Genomic DNA, 16,076 nt, shown 5'->3' with positions numbered 1-16,076 from the left:
ACCTCACACAGACTGAGATAAGACTTCCATCCATTCATGACCACATTTACATAACGTCCCTCCATCCCATTACACGAGTAACTGACAGAAGAACCCTCTGAAAGACCAGAAATCACAGCACATCTAAAGAGAGAGAGACAATGAAAAATATATGTAATTCATCAAAACAGTCAGTTAATAAAAGTGTGATTTCATTTCATTTGATCTTTACATGGAGTTATTGCTTCCATTGTTTTCCAGTGAGTTTCCGATGCGAATCTCTGCTCTGTTGGTTTGTTCAGGACAGCAGTTCCTGTTAGTAATGACAACGGTACTAATATTGTAAGAATTTAGGAGATCCAGCCTCCACCATGGGCTCATTTCATATGCTGTAATGGAGCAGTGTCCGCAAAGACCATCACTAGATCTTCCAGCTGTGTGAGGAGAATATATGGAGCTCTGTGTAGCCGTTCCCTTTAATGCTAAATTCTCTAAAAGGGAAATCAAAGACAACAAATCATTCACTTCGTTCTGTCTGAGAGCTTGGTTTAGGGTGAACTGATTATAAACATGTTTTTTTTTAATCTTTCACAGTATGTCCTTGCTGTTGGTTAAGACATTACATATATCTGTCATCTTAATGTAAATTGGTCATATTTAAGTCATGGCCAGTCAAACGTTTTACCTTCTAATAGGTCTAAATTATTCTGACTGGAAACAAGACCTGTTGAAAAAAGAAATCCATTATATTAAGATTGTCTTAAAGTCTAAGAAAGTGTTTTTTCTTAATATTTAAAGATATGAATGAAGAATGATTGACAGCAAGTATAATGTTGAGATGTTTGTGTGTTGTATCAGATGATGTGAGATATACGCACCAGAAAGTATAATCAGATGAAAAAGCTTTTCCATCTCACTACTGAAAAAAATTAATATGAGAATCGAGAAATGAATTGTGTTTCTTATGTGTTATGATCAGAACTTACCTCTGGTGTTACAGATGAAGATTATCAGTGTGAGAGTCCTCCTCGTTTCTTCACTCTTCTAGCAATACATCAACACATCCCTTTCTAGATTTGTCTTTCGCTTTCCACCCTGACCACACTTTCACTGTCACGTTGATCAATGTGCATGACACCACTGGACCTCTAAAACGCTTAACTCACCTTTGTCATTTCAAGTCTTATTTGCAAATCAAATCTGTCGTCATAACGATGCACATGTAAATCTTGTGCTCTCACCTGGAAACCACCGGATAAACATAAAGAAAACAAGAAAAGACAACATACATTTAAGTCATGTCACAAGCCAGTGAAAGACTGACCAAATATTTTCTTAATAATCACTCTTGTCATGTTTTGTATTTTCAGTTTAGAATAAAGACACAGAAATCAAAAGTGAATGTATAGTTTCTGGAACAGCAGAGAACGATTACACAACAGATGCTTTAAAAAATGCAAGGTGTCATCTGAGTTCACAACTGAAGCGTGCTCACAGAGCGTTAAAACTTCCGTCCATCAACTACTTAGGCCTGTTTTGTTTAGGCCTGGTTTGTTAAGAAAATCGATTCAAATCAAGGATGCATCCTGTGTCTGTGCACGAACGACGAAAAAACTCAATAAAACCAACCACAAGTTGATGATGTGTGATGGTTATATATCATTAGCACTATAATCATGGACAGTTGATCTGACACATGATGTTCAAATACAGTAAATGTGTCGCATCAAACCGTTCATGTCATTAAAACCGCCTAAAAGAGAAAAGCTTTCTATACTTTTTTTACTTGTGTCTCCTGCATTTATGCATGGGTATCATAGTTAACAAACGTCCCATATGTCTTCGAATCTGAAACATACGTTTATAAGTACATTTACACCATTCAAATTATTTTGTTTATTGACGTCACCAAGATGGGACACCCAGCGGTTCCCTTCTTTTGATGTATTCCTGTATTTGTTTGTTTCTAACAGCTGATATAAAGAGGTCATTCTCAAAGTAAAATATATTAACAGTCATTAATGATGCGATAAGAAACCTGTCAGGTGACGCATCTCTGCCGCTTCATATTAAACCAGTGTTGTCAATGTTTTACATATACTAATACTGACTCTTAGCTTTTGACTTACATCATACGACCATCCTTAACTTCTGTCACATCTTTTGACCAGGAGCAGATTGACAGATCTTAGGATTTGAGTCGTTTAAACAGCACCCCCTGTACAGTATAGCAAAAAGAGAGGCTGTGCTTTATGCCGGATAAAATGGCCCTGTGGCTCAGTGGTTAGAGCATGGCACTAGCAATACCAAGGTCATGGGTTCGATCTCAGGGGATTGATATGGAGATTGAAGTGGTGAAAATGTAGAAATGTTTTTCAGTTGCGTTTTTTGAACAATGTCATGTTCATACAACAACATCACGTTCTTCTTTCAACAAAACTCCTGGGCCCATGCGCATATTCCAGGCTTAAAGGTGCAGTTTGTAACAATATTGCAGTAAAATCTCCAAAAACCACTAGACCAGTGATACATATTTTGTTCAGATGAGTACATACAATACCTCAAATGTTTCCAACTACTTGTATATCATGAAAAAAATTGACATTCTAAACAGTGACAGGGGGCTGTGCAGTCGCCTGACAATGGCGTTGTAGTGGAGTAGGCGGGGCGAGACCGTGAGTCGAGGCCGGTGAGTGATAGTTAATGAGCGCCAGGTGTGCGCTCACCGGTCTCGTATCACAGAGGAGATCGGGAGCATAAGAGAACGAGTGAACGTACCATCGAGGAGAGAGGACCAGACCTAGATTTTAGTTGTGGTTTGTTATATTTCGCTGGCGGTTGTCCGTGAGGGGCTAGCGGTTGTTCATGTTCTTTATGATGTTTTATTAACAAAGTTCGGGAGTAACCTAAGCATATAATCAGCACGCCGTTCCATCACCAGCAAATACCTATCAGCCGAGCATGCAATCTATGCACACCACCTCGGCTGGTACATCATCCGCAATCACAGCACATACCCTCCTATCAGCTCAAGCAAGCTCTACTATAAATAGACAAGCAGTCTCACCTTATGCTTCTCGCCAGATAAACATTGCTCCTCCACCCCGGCTCCTCTTACTTTCCTCAGTCCAGCTGGACCCTCGGGGAGGTGTGTTCTGAGCTCGAGCCGGTTCTGAGCCCGGCGCACTTGCCCTGTCCAGGGTAGAGTGCTCCGGGTTCGGATGGATCCGGTGAGCTCGGAGCCAACTCCCTGCACAACACGCCAATACGCATAAAATGCATACCGATGCTTTACCAATCTATCCCTATAAAGGAGCTGTTTATCTGTGAGGGCGAACTCGTGAAATGATGTTTTATTAACAAAGTTCGGGAGGAACCTAAGCATATAATCAGCACGCCGTTCCATCACCAGCAAATACCTATCAGCCGAGCATGCAATCTATGCACACCATCTCGGCTGGTACGTCATCCGCAATCACAGCACCTACCCTATCAGCTCAAGCATGCTCTACTATAAATAGACAAGCAGTCTTACCTGATGCTTCTCGCCAGATAAACATCGATACGTTTCGTTCGATGTCGTGTCCGAGGAGTCTCTACAAGTTTTAATCATGCCTCGGACGTTTTGCAACAAGCTCCGCTAATAGACGCACAGGCAAAACAGCAGCTTGTTTATATCGCACGTTTCTTTTGGCTTTTCATGAAGCTAATTACATATGGAACCCAAACTCTACAGGATTTCATCAACACAGGAAGGACACTATGTATTCGAAGGATCTTACGTATCTCTAAATCGTTGCAGCCCCGCTTTTTCTATTGTTCCATGCAGTCACGCGATATATTCAACCCCAAATTCACGGTCTCATTTCCGATTAATCGTATTATATGATGCATTGTTTATACTGTGTTTGCTTGTGTTTGAAACGCTGAACTTGCCGTTGCGCAAGAAGCGGGGTGAGTACAATCTTTTTACTCCACATGCAGTTTCATCCGCCGTGATGCCGTTGCCACGGCTCCCCTCGAGAATGGGATGTCGCTAGCCAGCCCGAGCAGACTTTTCCGAAACCCGTGCCGTACAGCGCACAAGTATTGCCAAACTTTTCATTTGGAAGTAGCTACAACCTGCACGAAAAGTCGTTTAATGTCGCCTGATGACATCGAGTGCTAACTTGCTCATCGGTGGCATCATCAAGTGGGTACTGGCGAGCTAAGCACTTTAGTTCTGATTCATACTTGCACTCTTTCAGCGGTCGTATACAGCGTTTATTTTAAACAATATCCCAAATGCGCAATTTGAAAGGTTCTTAATGTCTTATTTTCCCGAGCTTCCAACTCGTGACCTGCAGCGCAGTCACATCTCGTCATGAAGAAAAAGGGGCCCACGCTCCAAATCATGCTTCGCATTGCAGACACCTCTAGCCATGAAGTCAGTATCGCAGCAGCGACTGCCCCCGAAGGGGCTCGAGATTCCAACTAGTGTGCCATAGCACAGACTCCACCCGTCATGAAGCCCGTACCGCAGCAGCGAATGCCCCTTAGTGGCAAGAAATCCCATCTAGTAATCTGAATCGGCAGACATTACTCATCACAGAGCCAGTATAGCAGCGCTCCATGCTTTCAGCTAGTTCACTGCAGCAGCAGACACCAAACGACATGAAGCCTGCAGCATAGCAGCAAGAGCCCCGCAGTGGCCCGAGCTTCTAACAAGTGTTCTGCAGCAGCAGACACCAGTCATCATGATGCATGCATCACATCAGTAACCGCCCCAGCGGGGCCCCATCCTCTCGTCGTTACCTGCTTCCGGATTGCACCTCCGTAACGCCAAGCAGGGTTTGTGGGGGATGTATGCGTACTTCGGCGGATGTTCAGTTTTATCAGCATTTGCGGGGGGTGTTCTGGGCTCGAGCCGGTTCCGAGCCCGGCGCACTTGCCCTGACCAGGGTAGAGTGCTCCGGGTTCGGATAGATCCGGTGAGCTCGGAGCCCACTCCCTGCACAACACGCCAATACGCATAAAATGCATACCGATGCTTTACCAATCTATCCCTATAAAGGAGCTGTTTATCTGTGAGGGCGAACTCGTGAAATTATGTTTTATTAACAAAGTTCGGGAGGAACCTAAGCATATAATCAGCACGCCGTTCCATCACCAGCAAATACCTATCAGCCGAGCATGCAATCTATGCACACCACCTCGGCTGGTACATCATCCGCAATCACAGCACCAACCCTATCAGCTCAAGCAAGCTCTACTATAAATAGACAAGCAGTCTTACCTTATGCTTCTCGCCAGATAAACATCCCTCCTCCACCCCGGCTCCTCTTACCTTCCTCAGTCCAGCTGGACCCTCGGGGGGGGGTGTTCTGGGCTCGAGCCGGTTCTGAGCCCGGCGCACTTGCCCTGACCAGGGTAGAGTGCTCCGGGTTTGGATAGATCCGGTGAGCTCGGAGCCCACTCCCTGCACAACACGCCAATACGCATAACATGCATACCGATGCTTTACCAATCTATCCCTATAGCGGAGCTGTTTATCTGTGAGGGCGAACTCGTGAAGTTATTATTTTGATTAAATGTTCAAATGTTTGCCGGTTTCCGTCTCCTTCCTTCTTTAATTAAACCTTACTACATTGGTGCCGAAAACGGGAGGAATGAGAGGCATGCTGTGGGAGAGTCATCGCCGCTGAGTGGCCCCGTGGTGCAGGAGAGTTCGGGCAGCGCGGACGAAGGTGTCCGCCAGGGGCTGGCCGAAGCGGTGGTTCTGGAGAAGAGGAGGAGCCATTGTGGGCCACCAAAGCTTCGGTGGAACGGCGACCTTTGCTGCCGCGCTCCTGGGTCGAGGTGGCTATCATCCAAGCGGGAGTGGGGGAGTCTGCCAGAGGGCGGAGCCTGCGTCCATCCGCCCAAGGGGGAGGAGCAGTGAGGACGGCCACCACCTGCCAGAGGCCGGAACATGCGTCTGTCCGCCCAAGGGGGAGGACCAGGGGACGGGGTACTCGCCTCTGCCTGCTAGTGGAGGAGCCACCGCCTGCTGCCAGAGGGCGGACAGTCGAGCCATCCACCGAGCGCACAGGGCCACTGCAAGGCACCGTGAAGGAGAGTACCCAGGCAGGTTGAGGACCGAGCGGCAGCATGTCGGGGAACCGGACTATACATTTTTTTCCCCTCTCTCCCCTCTCTCTTTCCGGTCGCTCCGAAGGCACCGGTTTCCGTTGTCTCGTCTCGTCGCTACATTCCCCCAGGGGAAAGGTACACTGAGACTGGGAGACCCCTCTGAGGGAGGGGGGGAGCAAGTACAGTCTCGGGGGCCTGTGAGGGGCGATGGGGGTATGTAGTGGAGTAGGCGGGGCGAGACCGTGAGTTGGGGCCATTGTGTGATTGTTAATGAGCGTCAGCTGTCCGTGCACCGGTCTCGTATCACGGATGAGATCGGGAGCATAAGAGAACAAGCGACCGGACCGTCGCCTGGAGAGAGGACTAGGGCTGGATTTTAGTGGTGGTTTGTTTTATTTCGCCGGCGGTTGTCCATTAGGGGCTGGCAGCTCTTTATTTTCTTTGTTATTATTTTGATTAAATGTTTAAATGTTTGCCGGTTCCCGTCTCCTTCCTTCCTTTTAATTGAACCTTACTACAGGCGTCATATCTGTGTTACCCTTTGTTAACATCTTTACTGACGTAGAAACTGCATGACAAGTGTCGCACACAAATGCAGAGGTAGTGTCTAGCAAGCCATTAGCTTGTTTCAAGCAGTAACTTACTTATGGACCACAAATACATGCAACATTTATAAAACTTTATTACTTTACCTCATCCGCTGAGTTGCTGATAATGCCCTTTGTATCTTTCCCATCAACGCGACACATCGTCAGTAGTGCATCTCAGCCTTATTGGGTGTTTCGGCCCTTCATCACAGAACATCCTCAGCCAGGGGAGGTTGATAAGACCTAGGTGTGTGTCGCATTGTTACAAGGTCATCTGGCAACTATCACTGCAGCTCAAGGCCACAACAGTTGTTACCCACCCAGAGAATTGAACCGGCAACCTTCAGGTCATGAGTCCGACTCTTTAACCATTACGCTTTGACTACACAAGCTGTTAATGCTCGCTCAGTGCCCCAGGTCCCGTATGGCATAACAATACAAGACACAACACCATTGTATTAAGGTAGTCATTTGGCAGCCCATATTGCGCCCTTCCGCTTCAACCACAGCCAGTGGCTGCTTCTCTCAGCAAATGTGGCAAGTTCTTTGACTACTGTCTGTTGGGTCTGTACTCTGATCCCAAATTTTCTTAATCAGCCTTATAGTGGAATTGGAAACAAAACCCCTGCAGCCAACTTCCACAGGGAACACTTTCGCTCTCCATCACCAAACTTCAGCCTCCGCCCTGAAAATCAAAACAGTGACCTTTTGGTCAGGAGTCTGACTGTCTAACCCAAAGGCCACAACTGCGCAGTACGTCAACAAAATAATGTCATGGGGCAGCGTGAACGGCCAAACTATACTTATGCCCTAACAGATTGTCTTATTGCAATCTTTTTAATGTTTTTTCATGCATCTTGTGTTTGGAACTTGCTAATCCATTTTTTAACAGTCGGGATCTATTCTGACTAGAAGAGGATTTTTAAATGTGACGGTGCAGTGGTCTCAACCCCTTGGACAAGGAACTGATCAAAGCGGATAAAAAGAGTATTTTCTAACAACTGTATTCTACAAAATTACTCAAGAAATGTGCATGTGCACATTACATTAAGACATTTACATTTAGTCATTTAGCAGACGCTTTTATACAAACCGACTTACAAAGGGTTTAGGGAGCATGAAGTGATATGTCATACATGAGCGATAATACATAGGTGCCAATACAAAAATAAGGGTTACAGCAAAAGCTAGACCACTACCTGTTGAGAGAAAGGGCTAGTCTTTTTTTTCTTTGTCTTTCAAGTATACAAGGAAGAGATGGGTTTTACTTGAGAGATGTGGTTGACCCAACCGAGTTAAGCAGAATGTTCCACTAGGTAGAAGTTTTGAATAAGAATGAGTGGGAAAGTGATTTACTATCCTTATGAGAAGGCAATACAAGACCCTGCTGGTTTGCTGAACACAGGGATCTTGATGGGGTGTAGGAATGCAGGAGAGTGTGAAAGTTAGCCGGTGCAGATCCAGTGATAGTCCTGTAGGCAAGCAATACTGATTGTTTAGACTGCCGCTGTCGAGAGCGTCAAACATCGCTCTGGCCGCCCTGCCAACAACGCTGTAGAAAGAGTCTTGGGAACGCTGACCCTCTGACGTAGATCAAATCAAGATCTTATCTTGCATTTAAAGGGGCCGCAAAGCAAACAAGCTTGTTGATCTTGTGCACACCGACCAACTGATCGGTGGATAGAACTTTATTGTTGTAACTGCAGCAGTAACATTGTTGTGCATGCTCTGGCGCTAAAGATTGGATGAAATTCACGCTTATTTACAGAAAATGTATAACGTTAATGCACATCATCAGCAACCTACAAAGAACACAAACAATCTCAGACACCTTTGTCCACTAATTTTTTTATTATATGTCACTGTACGCAAACAGGGGCATGTGGTATATGATTGGGAAATCCGCCACAGCAATAATCAACCTCTCCTCCATTTTGGTTGGGAACAAATGTGATCGGAACCACAGTTTACAGGGCTGCGTTCTCTGGAATCTTCTCAAGCGGTAGACTTATACGTTCCGCGTCATAGCTCATTGCCATAAAGTTAACCTGATTTCCACTCTCCTTGACGTCCTCAATGGCCAAGACGCGCCGCGTTGCTCCTCGCTGCCGGCTCACATTGAAAATTAATGATTTCCGGTCAGTTTGGCGCTCTCGGCTGCTTTTTTTTTAAAGACAATTTAAATATCCTAATTAAGCTAAGGATTAGTCCTGGCTTAAGCAAATCCTTGTCCGGGAAACCGCCCCGAACACTCTTCAGCACTACCATTCACTTTAACTGTTGATAAAAGTTGTTCATCTGTAATATCTGTTTTCTGTGATATATGTTGTTCCTGCAAACTTTAAAAGAATCAGCAGGTGTGATCATAGGAATATTTCTCAGGTTTTGATTGATTTTAGTTCAAAGTGAAAGTCTTTCGATTTTCCAGTCAGCAGTTTACAAACACACCCAAACACATCCCGCCCTACACACTTATATAACACTGATTCATTTCACCACTTTACTAGAGTCCTTTATGGTTTATCCAATGACACGTCTCAAGTGTACATTATATTTCACAACGGAGTAATGAAAAGTTAAACACACTGCATGAGATTAACAGATAACAATCACTCATCGACATCGTTCATGCAGAAGCACATGATGCATCCTTCATTTGAATTGATCTTCTTAACAAATGAGTCTTAAACAAAACAATCCAAAACAAATCAGGTGTCTGATAGATGGAACAACTCAGCCATGCCAATAGAGTTGTGAATTCAGGTGACCCAAAACATCTTTTAAAGATCTATTGTATGATCTTAATCAGACTTCTGCTTGTAGATTGTTGTTATTTGGTCTGAAATTGCCTGTATGAAAGTGTCTTTATTCTGAAATTATAACACAAAACATGATGAGAGTGAATATTAGGTAGAAAAAACATTGCTGTAAGTTCAGAAGAAATATATTGAAGAAATCAAACATTCTCTCAGCCTTTCATTGGCTTTTCATTGACATAATGTGAGTCTTTCATGATTTAAATCAATCCAGCAAACTTTAAAAATGGTCAAAAAAAATGTGGTTTCTTTATATGGTTTCCAGGTACCAAAACCTCAATTCATTCCATGTTCGTGAAACCAGATTTGATTTGTAAATAAGTTTTTTGTATAAGACGTTTGTAACACGGTTCAATAAAAGCAAGGAAGGAGGCGGGAACCGGCAGACATTTAAATAAAGTTTTAATGTAAATAATAACAGCCGGCGGCCCCTCACGGACGGCCGCCGGCGAAATAACATAAATATAAATACAAACGTAAAACATGTTTGGGCCCGGTCCTCTCTCCTCGACGCTCCGGTCGCTCGTTCTCTTAAATGCTCCCGATCTCCTACGTGATTCGAGGCCGGTGTTCGACAGCTGGCGCTCATTCACAATTACTCACCGGTCTCGAACCACGGTCTCGCCCCGCCTACCACACTACAACGTTGATAAGACGTTTTATGAGGTCCCATGATGTTCTATAGAACCACTTCGCAATATGCAAACAATGGTCAAGTAGCACTTCCAGTTTCAGTTTTATTTATTTATTTTAAATCTTACACAGATAAATCTTAAAGATATTTGTTTAACATTTTAAATTGATTAGAAAGAATCTTTTGGTTGTATTTTGTTCAAACATTTAAATAGTGGAACAGGAAGTTCTTCTAGACCAGCGTTGTTTAAGTGGTTTAACCATTCAGTGGTGACGTCATGATGAGGTTGGAGAGAGTGACAGTCAGATGTCCAGAGGGATGTACTAATGTATTGAAAGAAGAGTGAAGAAGAGAGGAGGACTCTCACACTGAGTGATAATCTTCATCTGTAACCCCAGAGGTAAGTTCTGCTCATAACACATAAGAAAGTCAATTCTCTTCTATTCTCGATTCTAATATTCCATTTATTCAGCACAGAATTGAATAAACTTTTTCATCTGCTTTTACTTACTGGTTAGTACATATCACATCATCTGAAAGAACACACAAACATCTCAAAATTATACATGCTGTCAGTCATTATTTATTAAAACCATCAACACAGCATTTAAAAGTAAGAAATAAATCTTACAGCTTAATTAAAAAAAAATTTTCAACAGGTCTTGTTTCCATTCAGAGCAACTTAGGCACTTCAGAAGGTAATACATTTTTACATACATCTCACACAAATGTAGAATGATGTGAAGTTGTGATCTTATCTTTGAAAAATGTTAAGTGATTTTTTTGTTAAAGTTCTTGGTTAGAATACAGTTTAACTCTGTCTTAAGTTTCTGATCTTTCCCTAAAGGTTAATTTTTGTGAATGTTGTGTTGACATTAGTAGTGAAACTATCAGTTTTATTTCAATGTAGACGTGTACTTTCAGAAAGGTTTAACATGGGTTTTAGGTCAATGTAAGGTCACTGTTAACTTGAAATAAAATATATTTTATGTTAAATTATCAAACTGCAAACTCAGTGTGATGGTTAAAGAGATTTAAATGATTATTTTGTAGATTATCACAGGTGTCTTTACATCTCCAGACTGACTGATCAACTTTCTTTGAATTTTCTCTCAGAGAATGTAGCACTTAAAGGAACAGTTACACAGTCCTCCACATATCTCAACACCTGGGTAGCTCAACGTGCCATAGATGGTGTATGTAGTAGAGTAGGCGGGGCGAGACCGTGGTTCGAGGCCGGTAAGTGATTGTTAATTAGCGCCAGTGGTGCGCGCACCGGCCTCGCACCACGTAGGAGATTGGGAGCGTATAAAGAAACAATGGCGACCGGACCGTCGAAGAGAGAGGACCGGGCCCGAACTTGTGTTTGTATTTGTATTTATGTTTATGTTAATGTTATTGCGCCGGCGGTCGTCCGTGAGGGGCCGCCGGCTATTATTACTTTATTAAATGTTTGTTTAAATGTCTTCCGGTTCCCGACTCCTTCCTTCCATACTTGAATCGTATTACAGTGTAATATATAAAGATCAATACTGCTCCATTACATTATCTGAAATGAACTCATGGTGGAGGCTGGATCTTCTGAGTGAATATGAGATTGGCACAGTGATCATCACTAACAGAGATACTTCTCCTGAACAAACCAGTGGAGCAGAGATTCGTATTGGAAACTCACTGGAAAACAATGGAAACAACAATCCCTTGTAAAGTTATTCATGTAGGCTAACAAGGGAGACACAACCAGGTTTTACAATACAATACTCGACAAAGAACTAAGGAACACACAGGGCTTACATACAAGGGGAAACACTCAGGGAAAACAGAATCAGAAAAGAGTGATTCGGTTGAATTTTGTCAAACATTTCAGAAGTTTATTGAAATGCATTGATTCATATCACTGATGTTGAGTAGCAGTTCAGGTCAGTGTTATTATGTGTGCACGTGCACACTATCTTTCCTGTTACTTATATCTATCATTTTTGTTACTTTTGCAGAATGTTATTTTTTGTTTGTTAAAAAGTCAATAATGAGTTTCAGAATGATACTGAGGCAGTAATTCTCAGTGTAGACATTGTTCTACAAAGTGTTCAGGACTATAAACTCTTAAACAGGGAACATTTTGGAACGAAATAATGTATTTATTTTTGTAAAGTTATGAGAATACACGTAAATCTTTGAAGCTTCAGGAAGCACACACGGTATATCTATCATAAAAGTACCATGACCTACGGGAGTAATAAATGTCATCTTAAATGAAACTATATGTTTGTGAGTAAAATTTAAGATTGAATTTAAACATGTATAGTTAGGAAGAACTACAATCAACATGGCGGCACATTGGCTCCATGAATCTCAGAATTGAATCGCATTGATTCTCACAGGTGTTTTCTAAAGAAATTCATGGTTATTAGATGACCACAGAAGGGTTTACATGTTTGATCTTTTTAGAGAATTTGGCATTGAAAGGAACGGCATGCAAATTTCATTAGCCAAATTTCATTGACCTCTTCTAAAGTGGTCAGAGTTGGTAGGTTCTCAAGGGCGAACCCCATCTGTCGGCTCGACACGTTTGACAAAAATCAAACCAGTCCTTCAAAGACAGCACTTTGAGACAGTAATCAATTCCTTTGTGACCGCTCAGCTGGATTACTGTAATGCACTTTATATGGGGGTAAGAGCGTTATTCATTGCTGGTCTTCAACTGGTACAAAATGCTGCTGCACGCCTTTTAACTGGCACAAGCAAGTATCAGCACATTTCACCTATTTTAGCTTCACTCCACTGGCCTCCCGATTATTTAAGGATTCATTTTAAAATGATTTTATTTGCTTTTAAAGCCTTGAATGGCCTTGCCCCACCATACCTCTCTGAGCTGCTGCACCCCTACACTCCTAGCCGATCTCTCAGGTCAGCTGACGAGCTGCTCCTGACAGTGCCTAAAGCTAAACTTAAGCTCAGAGGGGATGGAGCGTTTGCCTTTGCAGCTCCAAAACTTTGGAATGGACTTTCGCTGTACATTAAACAGACCTCTTCTCTGACTCATTCAAAACCTCTTCTTAAAACCCACCTCATCTCTTCAGCTTTTGACACCGGGTAGAGTGATGATTTTATGTGTATACATTGAAATCTTTATCTTCTTTTATTGTGTACTTCATATTTTTATGGTGCGTATATTGTGTTCCATTTATTCAGTTTTATCGTTTTGTGCAGCACTTTGGAAACCCTGTGTTTGTTAAAATTGTGCTGTATAAATGAAGTGGATTGGATTGAAAAGACAGCTTTTGTTCTAGCCATCCCCTGCATTAGAATGCTCTGCACAGGACGATGAGAATCCAAGAGCGTCATTTTCCATTTAGGCAGCAGACAGTCCGCGCCGGTGGTGCTACATCGAAGATTCATTTTATAACATTGAGGAGCAATATTGCCCCCTGAGGCCTCCGTCACAGCCGTGGATCTTATTTAGTCTACATGCGCTTTAATCTTAATAGCCTACATGAAACCAGTTATTGGAAGGGACAGCAAGGACAGGCCTGGGAAAAACCACATCAAAATCATCCCCATGTGATTTTCTGAGAGGCGCTTGACTGTGCCAAAGCATTGCTTTCCGTAATGATCTGGCAGGAATCAGATCCAATAGTAGATTTCAATGAAATGACTTTCTGAATAATTCAGCGCGTTGGTCTAGATAGAACTTTCGTAGTGGTCTCAGATGGCTCTGAAAATATATGCAAATTTGATACATTTATTTTCAGCTTCACGTAAAAAGAAAGAAATTGTAACATAAATAATCCTATAATCATATTTTTTGTGATGCAAGTATTAAAGAGTAATATTTATTATTATATTTTTAGACTGTGATTTGTCCCTCTTACTCGCTTACTCGTACTCTCTCTCTGTCTCTCTATCTATCTCTCTCTCTCTTTCACTCCACCCTTACCCTAACCCTGAATGTAAAATAAATATATAAATAGTTATTAAATTAAATAAGATTAAATAGTTAGGTTCAGCTTTTTAAGTTTAAAAAAATAACCTTGTATGACACCCTTTGTTGTTGTTCAGGAAAAAATATATAATTTTCTCAACTTGTTGTTGGTGTTAAATGACAACCTGGGGCTGACATTCTTGACACACCCACCATACAAGAGAAATTGTATCTCAAACCCTGTTGCACACTTTTTTCTCAGTAAACTAGTCATTCCGCACCGGTTTGAGCTTGAATATGCCCCAGGATTAAGAACCAGGTGGCTATCAGTCAAACCAATGGCTGACCTTTAACATAAGGTGGAGTGTTCGAGGGTGAGAAAAGTTTCTGTTGAGAAAAGTCTTTCCACACTACAAGAAGTCAAATGCAGTGTAATAGCTAATTTTAGCAGTCTACTCATTCTGTCTTGCTCATCTATTCGTAATTAATAAAAAATAAAATAAAATATTATTGGGCGCACTCGCCATCGCAGCGTACAAATAAATCTCTTGACGCACAACATGTGACATAATCAAACCAATAACTTTGAAAACAGCGGGATGCAGTGATTGGTTGATCAACCAGTGTAACAAATCAACAATTCCTTATTTTATATTTTAAGCAATCAAAAATCTGAGTGAGCCTCCTCGTGGCTACGCTACTGCTTCTAAGAGCCAGTTGGCTTTGACTTTTCAGACAAATGATGAAGTGTTTGAGTTTTTTTGTCTGTCTTATCAACATGTCCCAAACAAAGTTTAGGTTTGTGTTTTTTATGACCGGTTGTTGTCCCCCCACTGTCACTGCTCATATCTACCCCCACTCCATAGGCTAACCTAACCTGTCTCGCAAGCAGGGGCGCTGTATAGGGGGGAAAAGTTAGGACAATTCCAAGTGCAGGGTTGACAGGGGCCCCAAAAATAAGTAAAAACTAATATAACATTTTCAAACCATCATCCATTATATATATTTATATAATGATACAATTAATAATCTCTTTGTTTTTGGCAGTAAAAGTAAATAATTCCCATTGACCAAAAAGTAAACATCCATATTGACCAACCACCATCATTCATGTATCTGAATGAAATGGTTTGGTCCTGCCTTAGCCCTCTCAGTGACGGTGTTTAGTTGAAGTCAGTAGATACGCCAGAACTACAGTGACGATAATGTTCCCTAATCAAAATCTGGTTTTCAAAAAAGGAAAGAGAGAAAAGAGAGAGAGGGGAAAGACAAAGGAAAGTGTGTCAAACTGTAACCCAGTTTTTCACCAAGAAAGGTGTGTAGCATATAGCAGTGGTTCTTAAGTCTGGTCCACCAGATCCACTTTCCTGCCGAGTGTGGCACAAACTCTGATAAAACACCTGAAGAGGCTAATCAGTGACTTCAGGAACAGACGTGTTCAATTTAATGTTGTGCTGCGCAGATTGTTTGGCAAATCGCATTAAAGTACAGTGAGAGCGTTTCAAAGCGTACCGCACAATCTGCACTTGAATCTCTTTTGCGGTACTTAAATGTCATACGATGATAGATTTGCGCAGCGCTACATTAGGTTGAACGCATCTATTGTAAAGACGCTGATTAGCTTGTTCAGGTGTTTTATATCAGTTGGGGATAAACTCTGCAGGAAAATGGATCTCTCGGGCCAGAGTTGAGAACCACTGGCCTATAGTGTGTGAGTGGTATTAACCCGTTGGCTTAATGTCCATAGTGAAATAAGCTAGCTAGCAACAGACTAGTGTTGGCCTACATTTAATCACCATTTAATCAGTGCAGGGAAACGTTGTGCACTACAGTAAGCCTGGTGTGGAAATTCCATTTAACATATCCACTTTATTTTCTTGTTGGCATATATGTGCAGCTAAGTAAAGAAATCTGCCGTTTTCATTGTTTTGAGAGGATGATGTTAATTTTTAAGTTTGTTCGTTTTTCTTTTTTATCTTTTATTAATAATTATAATAATAATTAATAACAATAATTGATAATAATTT

General features: G+C 42.0%; 1 long non-coding RNA gene across 1 annotated transcript; it reads right to left on the bottom strand.

Moving 5' to 3' along the window:
- Positions 1–355: 355 nt before the first annotated feature.
- LOC130415679 (uncharacterized) lies at positions 356–975 on the bottom strand. Its single transcript, XR_008905958.1, has 3 exons — positions 858–975; positions 665–703; positions 356–470 (listed from the first exon to the last, which is right to left on the bottom strand). It is a non-coding gene; the product is annotated as an uncharacterized LOC130415679 (long non-coding RNA).
- Positions 976–16,076: the final 15,101 nt, after the last annotated feature.

The sequence above is a fragment of the Triplophysa dalaica genome, chromosome 1 (assembly GCF_015846415.1).
Source record: "Triplophysa dalaica isolate WHDGS20190420 chromosome 1, ASM1584641v1, whole genome shotgun sequence".
Classification (NCBI taxonomy): Eukaryota; Metazoa; Chordata; class Actinopteri; order Cypriniformes; family Nemacheilidae; genus Triplophysa; species Triplophysa dalaica.
Note: the sequence above shows the minus strand (reverse complement) of the source record. Positions and strands in the feature narration are given on the sequence as shown.